We start from the raw sequence: 14,895 nt of genomic DNA, 5'->3' as shown, positions 1-14,895 counted from the left end.
AAGGCAGAGGCAGAGAGAAGCACAGGGTCAGATGAAGACTAAGCCGAAAAACTCCGAGAAGCTAGAAGAGATGTTCAGCCAAACTTCAGTGACATTGTCTCCCAGGTGGACAAGCATACCCAAAGACACCTCCCAGTCTCATCACAGAGAAGAGTTCCAGCGGAATCTTAAGACATTAGATGTTCTTGCTGACGGGAATCACCCCGTACCAATCACTCCTCCCACCTCCACACAATCTTCCTCACCTGGGGCCTTTCCTATCTCTGGACAGTCTCCCACAAAGTCCATCACCCTCACACCCAAGGGTACAAAGGGGCTTGTAGATAGGGAGATTGCTCATGGGCGGCCGGGGGCTGGAATGCCTGGGGCTGCTCAGAAGTGAGAGGAGGTCCTAATGCCTGAACTTGCTCAGGGATGAGGGTGACTCCTAAATCCTGGGATTTCTCAGGGGTGAGAGTGCCCACCAATGCCTTAAACTGCTCAGAGGTAAGAGGGATGCCTTGTGCCTGGGCCTGCTCAGGGGAGAGAGTGATCCCCAGTGCCTGGGCCTGCTGAGGGGTGAGACTGATCCCCAGTGCCTAGGCCTGCTCGGTATGATCTTCCACCTGAGAGACAATGTCACTCCACCCCTCAGCAGGCCCAGGCACTGGGGATCACTGGCACACCTCAGCAGACACAGGCAGAGGGCATCCCTCTTACCTCTGAGCAGTTCAAGGCATTGGTGGGCACCTGCACCCCTGAGAAATCCCTGGGTTTGGGAGTCACCCTCATCCCTGAGCAAGTTCAGGCGTTGGGACCTCCTCTCACTTCTGAGCAGCCCTAGGCATTCCAGCCCCCGGCCGCCCATGAGCAATCTCCCTATCTACAAGCCCCTTCTACCCTTGGGAAGCTTCTGGCACCATGGACCCTTCCTCGGTGAGCTTCCCCACTATGCATCCCTCCTACCCCTGGGCATCCCCCAACACTATGGTCCCCTCAACTCCTAGAAAGCCCCAGAAAGATCTGTCCTCTTCTGCCTCTAAGAAAAGTAAGAAAAGATTGGCAATTATTTCTTCTCTGGAATCTACATCAGCATTGGCCCAACCCAGTGCTCCAAATATCAAGATAACTCAAGCCCCTTTCACCGCTGAGAAGTTCCAAATATCAGAGGTCTCTGACACTTCTGAAGAAATCCAGATGCTCCATGATCCTTTTTCCATGAAACAATTTAGAGCATTTCAGTCCTATCTCACCAATTACAGGACACCAGTATCACAAACCTCTTACATTGATGAGGGGGCCCTTCCCACACTCATGAAGCCTGTAACATCACTACCTTCTCTTACTACTCAGCTACCCAAAACACCACAGATCTCACCTGAATGGGACCAGAAATCCTGATTTCCTCCTATAGACAAGCCCTGGATGCTGCCTTCAGTTTCAGGTACCAAGTAACCCAAGATGAGGGTGCCCCATTCCTCTCCCCAAGAGCTCAAAGAGCAGAGGTATTTTGTTGACCTGGAGGCTCAGAGGAAGAACTTGATACTCTTAAGTCAGGCCACAAAAGCTTCTGGACTCCATTCAGAGCTACACACAGCAGCTAGGAATCTCATAATTGAAACACTTCATACACACACAGTTCGGCTGGGATACCTGTTTCACAAGTACATCGCCTATAGGCTCATCCAGTGTACAAGGTAGATGTAACTATTGTATGTCCAGTTTTCTGGTTTAGTCCAGATTTCAAATATCCTCCTCATTGCCCTATAAGTATATATGTATTTGTCATATCAGATGTTCTAAAGGATTCTCATATATATATATAGATGGTCTATGGGATAGCCTATTTAAGATAGCAAAAGGAGATACATTTTTTAGGAAATAAGAAATGTCATATAACATGATCCATTTCATCCATTTATCTTTCTAACAGAGACGCTAAGATGTATTTTGTGGATCATGGTTGATCTCCAAAACATCCACTTCAAAAGTTTAGAGATGCTTCCAGTTATTCTGTATTTCTTTCATCTTCTTGGGTTCACCAGAAGATATATGAACTTAAAATAGGAGATGGCAGGTTATGTACAAGGTGTTACCATGGCAACTTTGCTGCTGGAGAAGTGTTCCTGTCTGTCTTGCATCGTCTCCCAAAGGAGTGAGAAAGCCTTCATCACTGGGAGCTCTACTTGCTGAAGAATAGAAAGAAATGGCATTTATACCTCCAGAGGCACAAAGTAAAAGAGGTACCTCTCACTGTTTCCCCTCCCCTTCATCTCCCACCGTCTTAGTGGATGTATAGTCTCTGGGTAATTATTGTCTATTTGTTTCCTGTTTTATACTAACATCAATACTAGCTGCCTAGGAAGGCATTGAATTATAATTTCCTAAGGCTTGAGGACTCCCAAAGCATACATGCACAATGGGCTTCACTACACAGACTTGAATGGCCTTTCCCAGCTAACATAAATATAGTTTATAAGAGTCTGCTCAACACTTTTGAAGTGGTTAAAGATGTATAGATGGAGCTTTGAATGGTGGAAGACCAAAGTCAAATAGCTTATTAAACTGTGAGCATTCCTGAGTGGCAAAAAGATGTCCTATATTTTTTCCAATTATTTTGTCTCACTCCCACATTCAATCCTGCCTTAATAAGTTTTGTTACTTTATGTCTCATAAATGAGTAGGCGTATTAGTTTCCTGAGGATGCTGTAACAAATTAACACAAACTTGGTGGCTTAAACAACAGAAATGTATTCTCTTATAGTTCTAGAGGCCAGAAGTCAGAAATCAAAGTGTTGGCAAGTCTCCAGGGCCTCTTCCAGCATCTGGTGGCCCAGGCATTCCTTGACTTGTAGCTACGTAACTTTAACCTCTGCCTCCATCTTCATATGGCCTTCTCTTCTTCTCTGTGCCTCTTATAAAGACACTTGTCATTGGCTTTAAGGGCCTCCTAGATGATCCAGGATGATCTCACCTAGAGATCCTTAACTTAATTACATTTGCAAAGACTCTTTCCGAATAAGGTCGTGTTCACAGTTTCTGGAGATTAGGACATGGGCATATCATTTGGGAGGCCACCATTCAACCCACTACAATCCCAAGTCTAGCCAATCACTAGAATCACCAAGGTAACTTTATAAAATACAGACCCCTAAGCCCCATCCTTAGAGATTCTGATTCTGTGTACCTGGTTTTTACGCAAGTTTGTGTTTTATGATGAGAGCTATATGGGGTTTAAAAAAAAAAAAAACAACTCTGGGTAACTCTGATGATTGTTATCTCCTGTCCTTTCAAGATCTTGATTTTTGAAAATGTCGTTTTCATCTGTTATATCATCTGTGCAGTGAAAGACAATATAATATCAAGAATGGCAAGATGGTACAGGGGAATTTCCGGGCTTAGGAATCATTCAAGCCTGAGTGTGACATTTGACTCTGTGTTTTCATTTACTCAGGATTCGAGAAACTGCGTGGAAGTTGCAAAATCATTATTGTGGCAGGTAAGAAGGTAATATGGAGAACCTAAATTCTCCAAGCTTCAATTTTCTCATTGGTAGAATGGAGATCTTTACACCAGAGTGTTACTGTGAAGATTAATGAGATAACATACGTAAAACCCCAGCATATGCCTAGTGATCAATTAAATGAAAACTATTATTAACAGAAGGTGGATCGGGCAGCCCACTTTATTCAATATAGTTATAATACAGTTATCTGAAAATAACTCATTAATCATGTGTCATGATTTGGATAACTTTATTATATAAAACAAATAGTCTTTATCAGTTTTAGGATTATGGGAAAGTTCTACAAAATAATGAGAGAATGTAGTAGAAAATATTACCTTCTTACCTGCCACAATAATGATTTTGCAACTTCCACGTAGTTTCTCAAATCCTGGGTAAATGAAAAATTTCCAATATTCAATCGATTCAGTGGTTGCACCCAACTCCCTGCTATGGACTGAATTGTGTTCCCTCACACACACACACACACACACATGCACACACACACACACACACACTCTATATGTTGAAGCCGTAACCCCCAAAGTGACTAGTATATCTGGAGAGAGAGTCTTTAGGAGGTAAATAAGGTTAAATGAAGTCATAATAATGAGACTCTAATCTAATAGGACTGTGGCCTTATAAGAAGAGGAAGACAGGTTTCTCTCTCTCTCTTTCTCTCTCATACACACTTACTCTCTCACTCTCTGTGTGAGGACCCATCAAGAAGGCAGCCTACATGCTAGAAAGAGACCTCACGAGAAACTGAATTGGCTAGCACCTTGATCTTGGACTTCCCAGCCTCCAGAACGGGAAAAAATAAATTTCTGTTGTTTAAGCCATCCTGTCTATGGTATTTTGTTATGGCAGCCCAAGCAGACTGATACAACCCACCTTCTAGCCTACACTCTTTTTTAGCACTATCCTGAAAGGATGTGTCCTCAGAGTTTTGACAAACATTCCCCAGACTTGCTATTTCTTCTTATTTCTGATAGGCAGCAGTGATAAAGGGCTAAGTGGCAAGCAACAGGGCATGTTTCCTAGAAATGAGTTTATAAGAAGCCCAGCTCATTAAGCATAAACTGAAGTCATCGTTATAGATTTCTTTAACAGAAGCATCAGACCCATAATTTCTCTTCTCGATCTTTTTTCTTGAGTAAATTTGTTTCTTCTAGTTTTCCATGAGTGAATTCCTTGATTGCTGGGTGGGCTTATTGTACAAGCCCTGCTCTACAAGCTTTGGTATTCATCCTTGCTTTCCGAATACAGTCATGCACCGCATAACGATGTTTCAGTCAATGACGGACGGAATACACTATGGTGGGCCCATAAGATTAGTACCACATAGCCTTGGTGTGTAGTAGGCTATACCATCTAGGTTTGTGTAAGTACACTCTATGATGTTCACACAACAACAAAATTGCCTAACAATGCCTTTCTCAGAACATAGTCCAAAAACTCATCAATTCGTGGTTGCAAATGCCTACCTTGCCTTGGCTCCTACTCCTCATTATGTGAACGCTCTATCAGGTCCAGCTGGCACACTGATGTCCTGCTGACTGGCTTTGTTCTTCCCACCTCCACACATTTTTGCATCTCATTCCCTCCGCCTCACATGCTCGCCTCACATGCTCTTCGAGCACAGCTATCCAGATCCGATCTAAACAGCACTTCCTACTTCACCTCCTACCTGTTCTGAAAAAGCTTTGCTGACCACTCTGCTTTTTTTTTGTATTAATCAAGATAATTTTATCTCATAAATGTATATAGTTAGTCATCACTTAAGCTGGAACAACTCTATCCTGAAAGTATAATCATTCACTCCCATTAAGTAGAGTTAAAACAGGGTACAAATCACTAAGACAGATAAGAACTAATTGTTCAAGTTTTTATTTTGATACATAGTGTGAGAAATGAACTTTTAAATCAACTGAATTTTATGGAAAATGAAAGAGCAAATAAATTAGACCCATGTTAAAATAGAAAGTCGATTAAATGTCCAAACTTAAGGATATAACAGCCACAGATAAACTTTGCTTCCACAGTGTTCTTTAAGAGGGCGAAGTCTTTCAAACACGACTTTGCTATGAACTGGTCCAGTGCTCAACAGCATGTGGAACTGCTTAACAGGGGTGGTGATCAGGGGCGCACTTTCTTAGTGCTGCTTTGCTAACGTTGTCTGCGTTAGAATCACCTCTGCTGCTTCAGCTGCACTCAGAAGTTGTCTCTTCACCTGGAAGCTTTCTGTTCTCTCCAGTACTCCCCTATCTGCAATGGTCCCTTCCTTCGTATCCAGGCCAGCAGCTGTATTGCTTTCCTGACTCAGTATGTGGGAGTTTATTCTCTTTGTGTTATCTTACTCCAGCACTTTGCACAGGGTAAATGTTAGAAAGTACTTGTTGATCTAAATATTTCTGTCTATACAAGGGTAAAACGAAAAACAAATGGCAGATTTAAATGACCTTATAATCCCTCTTCTGACTCGAGATGCCCTGATTCTATGAGCTTTACAGTGAATGAAAACACATTGCATGGAGGCGTCCCAGTGCTGAACAATAACGCTCTTACAGTAGCTGCTGCATTGCCCACATTTCTGTCATTGTCCAGAAGAAGGCTTGATAAGCCCGCTAAATGATTTGGAATTCTTCCAGGCCTTGTGAGCCCATTGTTTGCAGTTTTCTAATTGGCATTTCACAGTCATTGGGCCCAAAGGAGACAGGCTGAAAACTTGTTGGAAGTGATGGAATTTTCCAGTTGTGGAGATGAATGCTAATAATTCAGATATCTCCCTCCCGTCGATGTCCCAACAAAAGGTTAACGTGAATGTAATTGCCTGTCAAAATTTTCTAAGTATAGTTACCTTTTCTTGAAGATAGCTGAAAGCTGTTGTATACAGACTCAAATTAATGTTTAATTTGGATGATCTTTACCAAAAAATGAAGCCCCAAAGTATCAGCTCCCTCGATTTAAATTTGAATGTTCTACCCCTTTGAAATCTCATTTCCATATATTGGTGTCGTGCATGGGAAATTAATGGCTTTGTGGGACAGTGAAATGGAGAGGTGTTCATGTTGGCAGCACTGGCATGCACAAAGGCTGAGTGACTTCGGGGACACCCAAATCCCTGTTGCTTCCAAATACAACTTCTTCTGGTCTTCACTCAGCCTGAAGTTTCTACTTTCGGAATCATATTTATGGAAAAATCAGTTTTGTATAGTGGTAAAAAGTATGCACACACACATGCACATATACACATGCACACACGCACACACAGGAGCGAAATGCAAAATTTTAAAAAGATACAGAGGTAAAAAAGGTCTATAATGTAGTCCTGAAAAGAGAGAAGAGAGTAAAATTTTACAATCATCTTTGAAAATTTCATTTGGTGTGGCCCCATGTAAAAGCCAAAATGTTTCATGCCCAAAATCTTAAAAGCCAAAAGCATGTATCTATGTTTCAATATGCTTGGGGTTATATTAATAGCTGTCGTTCTAGTGAGCAATTCAGCCCTCACAAACACTCTCCATTCTCTCCTCTGCACTCCTATGCCTGGTGTCTTGGTTCAGCCCAGCATCCCTTGTCAGTATTTTAAAAACAGCTTTCTGATCTCCCAGCCTCTACTTTCTCTCTGTTTCCATCCAGAGCAAAACCAGATACTCTGCTCTGCTTCGCAACCCCCAAAGCTCTGTGTTGCTGCAGTAGGAAGTCTCAGCTCCTTTGAGTGGCCTTCAGGGCCCTTGTGCGGGGTCCTTGCAGACTCATCCTCTGCTCTTCTCCCCAATCACATTGTCCTCCAACCACACCCTTAGTCTTCCCGTTCCCTAAAAACTCCCAAATTCTTAAGCCTTCTGCATACATGTTTGTGATTCTTCACCTACTCCCTGAATGTCTTTCCTTTTTATCTGCCTGACCAAACAATCCCAATCCATCCTGACCTCATTCAGCTGCCACACAAACACTATAGGCAGAATCAGGTTGTAACCTACACATGTATGATTTCCGAGTCCCAAGTTCTTCCTCCCGCGATGGTACACTAACTGGATTGTGAAATGCAAATTGGGACTCGGAGGCAAGGGGCAAATAGAAGCCATGTCCCACATGGCTTGCGTTTCTCCTCACCCCACCTCGCCCAGCTAGCACAACAAACTCTGGCCGCGAAGTGCCCCTGCTCGTCCCCACCACCTCTGGTATCATCTGTCTAAGTTTCTCAGAAGGGCCCAAGGCTGGGAGGTCAGATTCAAATTTAAAATTCTCACATTTCTTGATGTCCACAAAAAAATTTTAAGGAGCCACCCCCCTTCTCCTCCTACACTGGTTCCGTCCAGTACTATTAGGGGCCTCAGGCACAGGTACATGGATATCCCAGCCTGCACGGCCAGACTCCATCTACACCCGCCCCCAAGTGCCATCGCTTGGAAGATGGGGCTATTTGGACAAAGAATTCCAGGGTCATAGATACCTAGAATAGACCAAAGTCCAATTTCTTAGCATTAAATATCATTCTTGATCTGGAGCCTACCCTATCAATTTCATCTTTCTGTATTCTCTTATGTATCCCAAAGCCTATGTCTATTTTAGAATGCCATGACAAATATTTTAGAATGCCATGTGGCCCTCTGTCATATTTTCCCCATCAATCTTTGGCTCACTCAAACTCATATCCAATAGTGAATTACGTCCCCAGCTGGGCCTTCTAATGTAAAATGTTCACAAGTCAGAAACAGTCTATACTTAAGCAGAACTACCCAACAGCATACATCACGTCTGTTCCAATAACATAATAATGACTAACTCTTAGGGTTGGGAAGATTAAAAAATGATACCATGTATCAATCACTATGAAGACGTTACCATTATGATGTCCCTAGCACATAATAGGTGCTCAAATAAACAGTCCCTGTCTCCCCCTATAATGGAAGAAGCATTCCAGGTAAGAAAATAGCTTTTGCAAATAAATTAGTTAAGGTAAGGCTAATTTGATGTAACAAGAAAAAAGAAAAGAAAAGAAACTTAATGACTTAGCATAATAGAAACTTATTTCTCACTTGTATAAAATCCAAAACAATTGTTATTGTTCCTGGTTGGGTGACAGGAGTGGAAGGCAGGGTGTAGGAGTGGAGGAAGGTCCTCCTTCACACCATCATTCAGAGCCCTAAGCTGATGGAGTCTCCAGCATCTTCCACTTACGGCTTCCAATGTCATCCTGTTTGTTAATATCCACTTGGCAGATGAGGAGAGAGAAAGCACATAGAAAGAACTCCCATTTCTTAATCATCTTGGCCAAGAAGTGACACATCATTTCTGCTCATATCCCACCAGCAAGAACTAGTTACATAGTCCTACCTGGATGTAAGGGAAGCTGGGGCCAGGAAATGTGGGCACAGACTTGTCAGGGCTTCTCAGCAACAGCCCTAGACTATAGCAAGGGAGCTTGCCATCTTTGCCATAGCAAAGCACGAGGGCTGAGAGGAGACGCAGCAGCACACAGAACAGGGAGCAGGCCTGCCTGGCTAGAATATGAATTGGAGCTTCCTGGCAGATGAGAATAGTTAGGCAAGGGCCGAGAGCCAGAAAGTGTGGGAACTATGACCCCATCATTATGAATTTGATTTTATTATTTTTATTTTTTATTATTTTTTTGTGAGGAAGATCAGCCCTGAGCTAACAGCCATGCCAATCCTACTCTTTTTTCCGAGAAAGACTGGCCCTGAGCTAACATCCATGCTGATCTTCCTCCACTTTATGTGGGATGGTGCCACAGCACAGCCTGACAAGCGGTGCCTCGGTGCGCGCCTGGGATCTGAACCCCGGGCCGCCAGCAGCGGAGCGCGTGGACTTAACCGCTAAGCCACAGGGCCGGCCCGTGAATTTTATTTTAATTTAAGAGACAGCTGTAAATTAGACCTTGAAGAAGTGTTAATTGATAAACAACCATGTTTAAATCAAATACTGTAGCTTCAGAAAAATGCTGATTTCATTATAAAATGAACGTGGTTTTCATTCAGGCATACCTTCATAATTAAAAAAATGAATCACTGCATCACTAAGGATTCTTTTCACAGAATTTTCACATCCCTTCCAATTATCCATTTCAATCAATGTGCTTTCCCATTGCTTCAATTACTTCCATGGACTTGCAGATTCTGCTGCTGGATTTGTTCACTTGCTGTTCTGATTAATTGCTGCCTCTGCTGTGTTTGGTTGTCTGGGTGACTTTTAGTCACCCAGACTTTTAGTCTTTGGTGTAGTTAAAATGTCATTTATTTCTCTAGACTTGTATGATGTTGTGTCAAACATGAAATTAATCTTAACTATACAAGTTTTGACATTTCAATACCTTTATTAGAATGTTAAAATAGAATTTTCCTTGAAATATGTCAATATAAAAGACTTGTTACTTTCCTACGTGATAATTTATTATATCTCCCACATTAACTTTCATTATCTGGAGAAAAACATTTTTGATTTTATAAGTGAAGTCAGTGGGAAAAGGAAATTGATTGTATAGAAATTTATTGTCACAGTCAACTTGTTGACTTTTGCATTCATCCAATAACATAAAGTACCTATACCCATATAATCTGCTGTTTTAACTCTATAGATTTCCAAAATGTTATTTTGCCCGCCTGATGCATCAGCATCACTGCTATTAGTGTGCCATCTAGTGGCTTATGTTGTGACATTTTCTATTCTTTGTTGAGGTAGAAGATGCTTTAAATGACATATGGAAAGGTCCAGTGAGATTCTTCCTTTGGTACAATGGAGGGATAATACTGTTATATAAAATAGGCAATGGCAAATGCTGAGTCATCCAAAAATTTACAGGAGATCATGTGTAAATTCTTATTTAGCCAATATAATTAAGAAATGAAGCTTTCAGAATAATTGAATGTATTTATTAACTTATTGTATCACGATACACAAACCATATTCACATTGGCAATATACCAAAATCCAGAATGCTGTGAAATAAACTTGGCCTTAAATTTAAATTAGCATTGGTTTCACTCTTGTTATTCAGATGATACTTTAGGGTTCTACAGGTATGTACTTTGAGTATTAAAAAAATGCATATTTGAGCTTTCTGGTTGATTGAAGTTAAAGTTAAATGTGATTCTGTATCTATAAAGGGTAAAACCTGTAGGAGTCAATGTGAGTGGTGGCACGTCCACCATTTTGATTGATCTTTTGTAGAATTATAACCACATTATCTTGTATATTGCCTTATTCCTAATGAGTAGTAAATAAAGATTGAGAGATAATGTTAATGGTTTTTATCTTTTAATTATAGAAATGCTTTCAGATGCCTTGTTTTCGAACCGTCTCAAAGTGATAGAAGAGATTCCTTTAATCGCTACAGGCTTTTTCAAAGGTGAGTTATGAGAGAATGAGTGATTTCACTGTTGAAGATAAAAGGACAGAAAGCAAAATCATATTCTCCAAACACATAAGATAGTATTGGAAAGAAGTATAAGAATTAGTTATTGCATGTTGGCTCTTGGAAACAGCAGTTATTAAAATAAAACACATATTATATTTATTATTATTAAAGGGACAGTTATAAATAGAATCATTTTAGAAGAAACGTCTTTGAATCAGACACAGGAAACTATGAATCAGACACTTCCACTTATTAAATTCTTAATGTGTGCTAAGCACTTTACTTACTTTGTCTCATTTAATCCTAACAACAACCTGACAAAGTATCGTTTTACAAAGGAAGAAACTGAGTCATTAAGTAACTTTTTCCAAGTCAGGTTGCCAGTAAAGGGTCTTATCTGGATAGAAAGGAAGTGTGCCAGATTCTCTGGGTCTTGTGCTTATAAATGTGATGAAAAGTATCTTATAACCATGTTATGAAAGCCTGCGCTGTCCATGCTTCTCAACAAAGGCCAGCCAAGTGCAGAGCAGCCATGCATTCTCCTTGTTGCCATAAGCAAATCAGTGGGACAGCGCAGCATACACAGTAGTTAACTCAGACTAGCGTATTACTCGAGGTTACATGGTGGCCTACCTGCCATTATTGCAGAAGCAAGGTTACCAATCATTTGAGTAACATGATTTTTAAATACCAAGGTAGGTAAATGCCACATCAGACTTTTTAAAGGATACATCATCACCACAGAAGAGTTTACTTCTTTTTCCTGGCTTTCTCAAAATGACCAGCATTAGGCTTTTTATTCAGAAAACAATTATATTATAACATCTGTTGTCTTATATCATCTTCTTTCTCTCTGTTAGACCAAGGTGCCGGGCCACTGATTTTACCTTAAGTCAGGGTTCCTCTTAATCATTTTTTTGTTTAAAGCTCACAGTTAAAAGCTGTAAACAAGTCGCTGTGCCACATATAGACCACAGTATGAAGGCTGAGACTTCAGGAATGAATTTTAATATTGTGAACATATAAACCTTGCCAAACTGATTCATATTTACTGCATAGTTTTTTGAGCTGCTAATTAGGTACAATGCTAAGCAATCACTGTGGAAGATTATATATCATAGTCTTTTACACATTTACATCCAGAAAAGGAAAATCTTGTCAGCGTTTGTTAAAAACCTGAAGATGTCTGGATTAATAACCAGAAGGAAACTGTGCTAGATACCATTTGTTGTCCTCCCTATATCCACCCCCTCTCTACTTTTCTCACCGTTGGAACCTCAGTTTGCTCAGGCGGTGGCTGAGATCTCTTCCTCTCAGAGAGAGGAGGCCCCTACTTCGAGGCCAGGGAGCATGATGATTGGTCTAAATCTGTTTTAGTAATCTCATTCTCCTTTATCTGGGTGTGACCATGTGACAGGTTTTAGCCAATGAGATGTAAATAGAAGTTTTTGAATGGGGATCCAGGGAAAACTTTTGTCTTTCTGATTAACACGAATAAACTTGATGAGCATAGCCTTTTGCCTTTCTCTGCTCTTCTGCCTGGGATGCAGGCATGGTGCCTGGGGCCACAGCAGATATGTGTGACCATGAGATGACAAGCATGAGGACAAAAATCAACCTTCTAAGGATGGTAGGGCAGAAATATAGAAAGATCCTTGGTCTCTGAGAGCATCATTGAACAGCTATCTCATCCCAGGGCTACTTTGGATTTTTTGTTACATGAGACAAATTTTATTTATCGAAGCCGCTGTTTGTGGTCTTTTTTGTTACTTGCAGCCATGTATATTAGGCTGAACCAGATGCGATTGCAATTTTTGTAGGTCAAAATTGTTGAAAATCAGAAGTTTCATTTGATTCAACAAATATTATGAATTGATGTGGAATTCAAGATCATTTCACTTCTTTAGAAGTCAAAACCTCTCCTTTCCCTCTCTCTCGACCACTCAGAGAGGGATACCACTCAGTACAGATCTTCTTTAGAATACTTCTGATATTTAATCTGTGGTGTGCTGGTAAACCAGTTCGCGGGGATGTGGGCATTAAAGCGGTTTATTATTCTTATTGTCATTTCTCTTTGTGGAGTTGAAACAAAGATAAGAGGGAAAGAATATAATCAGAACTTGAGGAAATTAGACAATGAAAATGTACTTCTTTACCCTTTGACTCATTTAGATCTTATGAGAAAGGTAAAGAAAATATATAATAGCCACCAGGGAAACGAAAAAATAAACGAGTTTTTTAACCAACTAGCACTTCTATTACCTAAGTCTATTAGTCGTCTCTAAAAGAATGGATAAGAAAGGAAAACAAGATATCCATCATTTGGTTATTCATTTTTTTAAAAGCAGTATTTTTGTTGCGGTGAAAGAAGGTGAAGCATTTGACTTCTATGTGGGGCAGTGACTTTTATAAACCCACAGCAAAACTCATCTCCTCTAGCTGTTAAATGCCAAATAACTGTCTAGTTTTCAAACAGTGATTTTTCATTAGTTTTAAGTAACTGATCCAAGGAATGATTAACATTCTTCCCAGTTTAAGTGTGAGCACAGTTGAAGGTGGTTGAACAGATCAGCAGCATCAAATGCAAGGTCTCCACACTCCCTGTGCCTTCATTCTAGACTGGGCGATGATCTCCAAACCACACACAAAATTATTTGTTCCTACCTTGGCCTTCCCTTTAGACTCAAGAAGCCCACCTTTGAGGAGTGGGAGAGCAGAAGCTTTGTTGCTATGTGGGTGCTTGAAACTGAAAATTGACACAACCAAAGATGTCCTCTCAGCGAATTCACACTGGCCCTTCAGATGCTGCAGGCTGAATATTCTACCTGGGGGGAAATCAACGTGCCTTACAGTCCTGAAAAATATTTTAAAAATATATTAACTTAATGTTAAAGCACAGCCCATTTGCGTTGTGTATCTACTTATTTGTTTTCTTTGGAAAAATATCTGATACCGATTGATATGAGAAGACGTACTTATAAAAGAAGGAAGATAAATTACAGGAAAGCGAAATTAGCTTGAGTTTGAGGAGGCAAGTCTTAGTAGAGAAGGAGGGATTTGCCCAGGGTTTTGAAGGATGGGGAGAAATTTAAAGACTGGTGAAGCAAAAAGGAGTGAGGAGAGGAGCAAAGAAGGTAACAGAGAGCTCATGTTTTCTCCCTAATGGCTTTCTATGTCTTATGAGCATCATCTGTTTCAAGAAAGATAGACCAAAGCAACTTCTAAAACCCATCCGTCTTTTCTGTTATTTTTTAGCTGTGATGTAGGATTCTAATCTCTGAAACCAATTTGTTGTGCTGAAGTTCTTGAGAATAAGGAACCATTTGGGTGTGATAGCCTATTCCAGAAATGCCATGGGTATATGGGCCTGTCAGATGTCTTTCTCCAAACTGTCTTTCATATTTTGAGCATCTCCTTTTCTTCTGCTTACATGCTGTTTAAAAACAGGAACAACCTTTGATTGTCTGTCTTTTAATTTGAGGTAATATTCAAAGTGTAATAACGTATTTTCTGTTTCAAAAAGAGTTGGCAAAATTCCTAGCTTTTCCATGATGGTAATATCAAGCCTGTGAACCTTAGACAGAGATTGAAGTTCTGAAGTCACTTCCATCCGGACTGTTCTTTGGGCAAGAACTTGGATACATCCCTCCCTAATTCTCTTGGGTCAGAGGGACTCCAGTCCTGGTAAGGCAGTGAAAAAAGCAGAAAGTTATGTGCTCTTTAAGTCTTGTTTCATTAAATCCCCACAATAATCCGTGTGTGGTTATTACTCCCATTTCACAGATGAGGAAACTGAGGCACAAAGAAGTTAAGCAGCTTGCCCAAAGTCATGCCACAGCGGCAGAGCCTGCAGAATTTGGCAGTCTGTCTCTAATGTTTACCATCTTTACCGCCACACTCTACCAGGTTGGCAGAATTACAATAGATTCTCTTGCTTAATTACCTCTCAAATACCTTTGTCTTTTCCTTGATATACTTAATGACTTCACGCTAGTTTAGATCATGATTAGTTCTTGCCTAGATTTACTGT

General features: G+C 40.7%; 1 pseudogene; it reads left to right on the top strand.

The window, feature by feature from the left end:
* LOC131415553 (protein FAM186A-like) overlaps positions 1-14,895 on the top strand; it is a 182,709-nt pseudogene that overhangs the window by 167,343 nt on the left and 471 nt on the right.

Source organism: Diceros bicornis, chromosome 17 (assembly GCF_020826845.1).
Source record: "Diceros bicornis minor isolate mBicDic1 chromosome 17, mDicBic1.mat.cur, whole genome shotgun sequence".
NCBI classification, from domain to species: Eukaryota; Metazoa; Chordata; class Mammalia; order Perissodactyla; family Rhinocerotidae; genus Diceros; species Diceros bicornis.
Note: the sequence above shows the minus strand (reverse complement) of the source record. Positions and strands in the feature narration are given on the sequence as shown.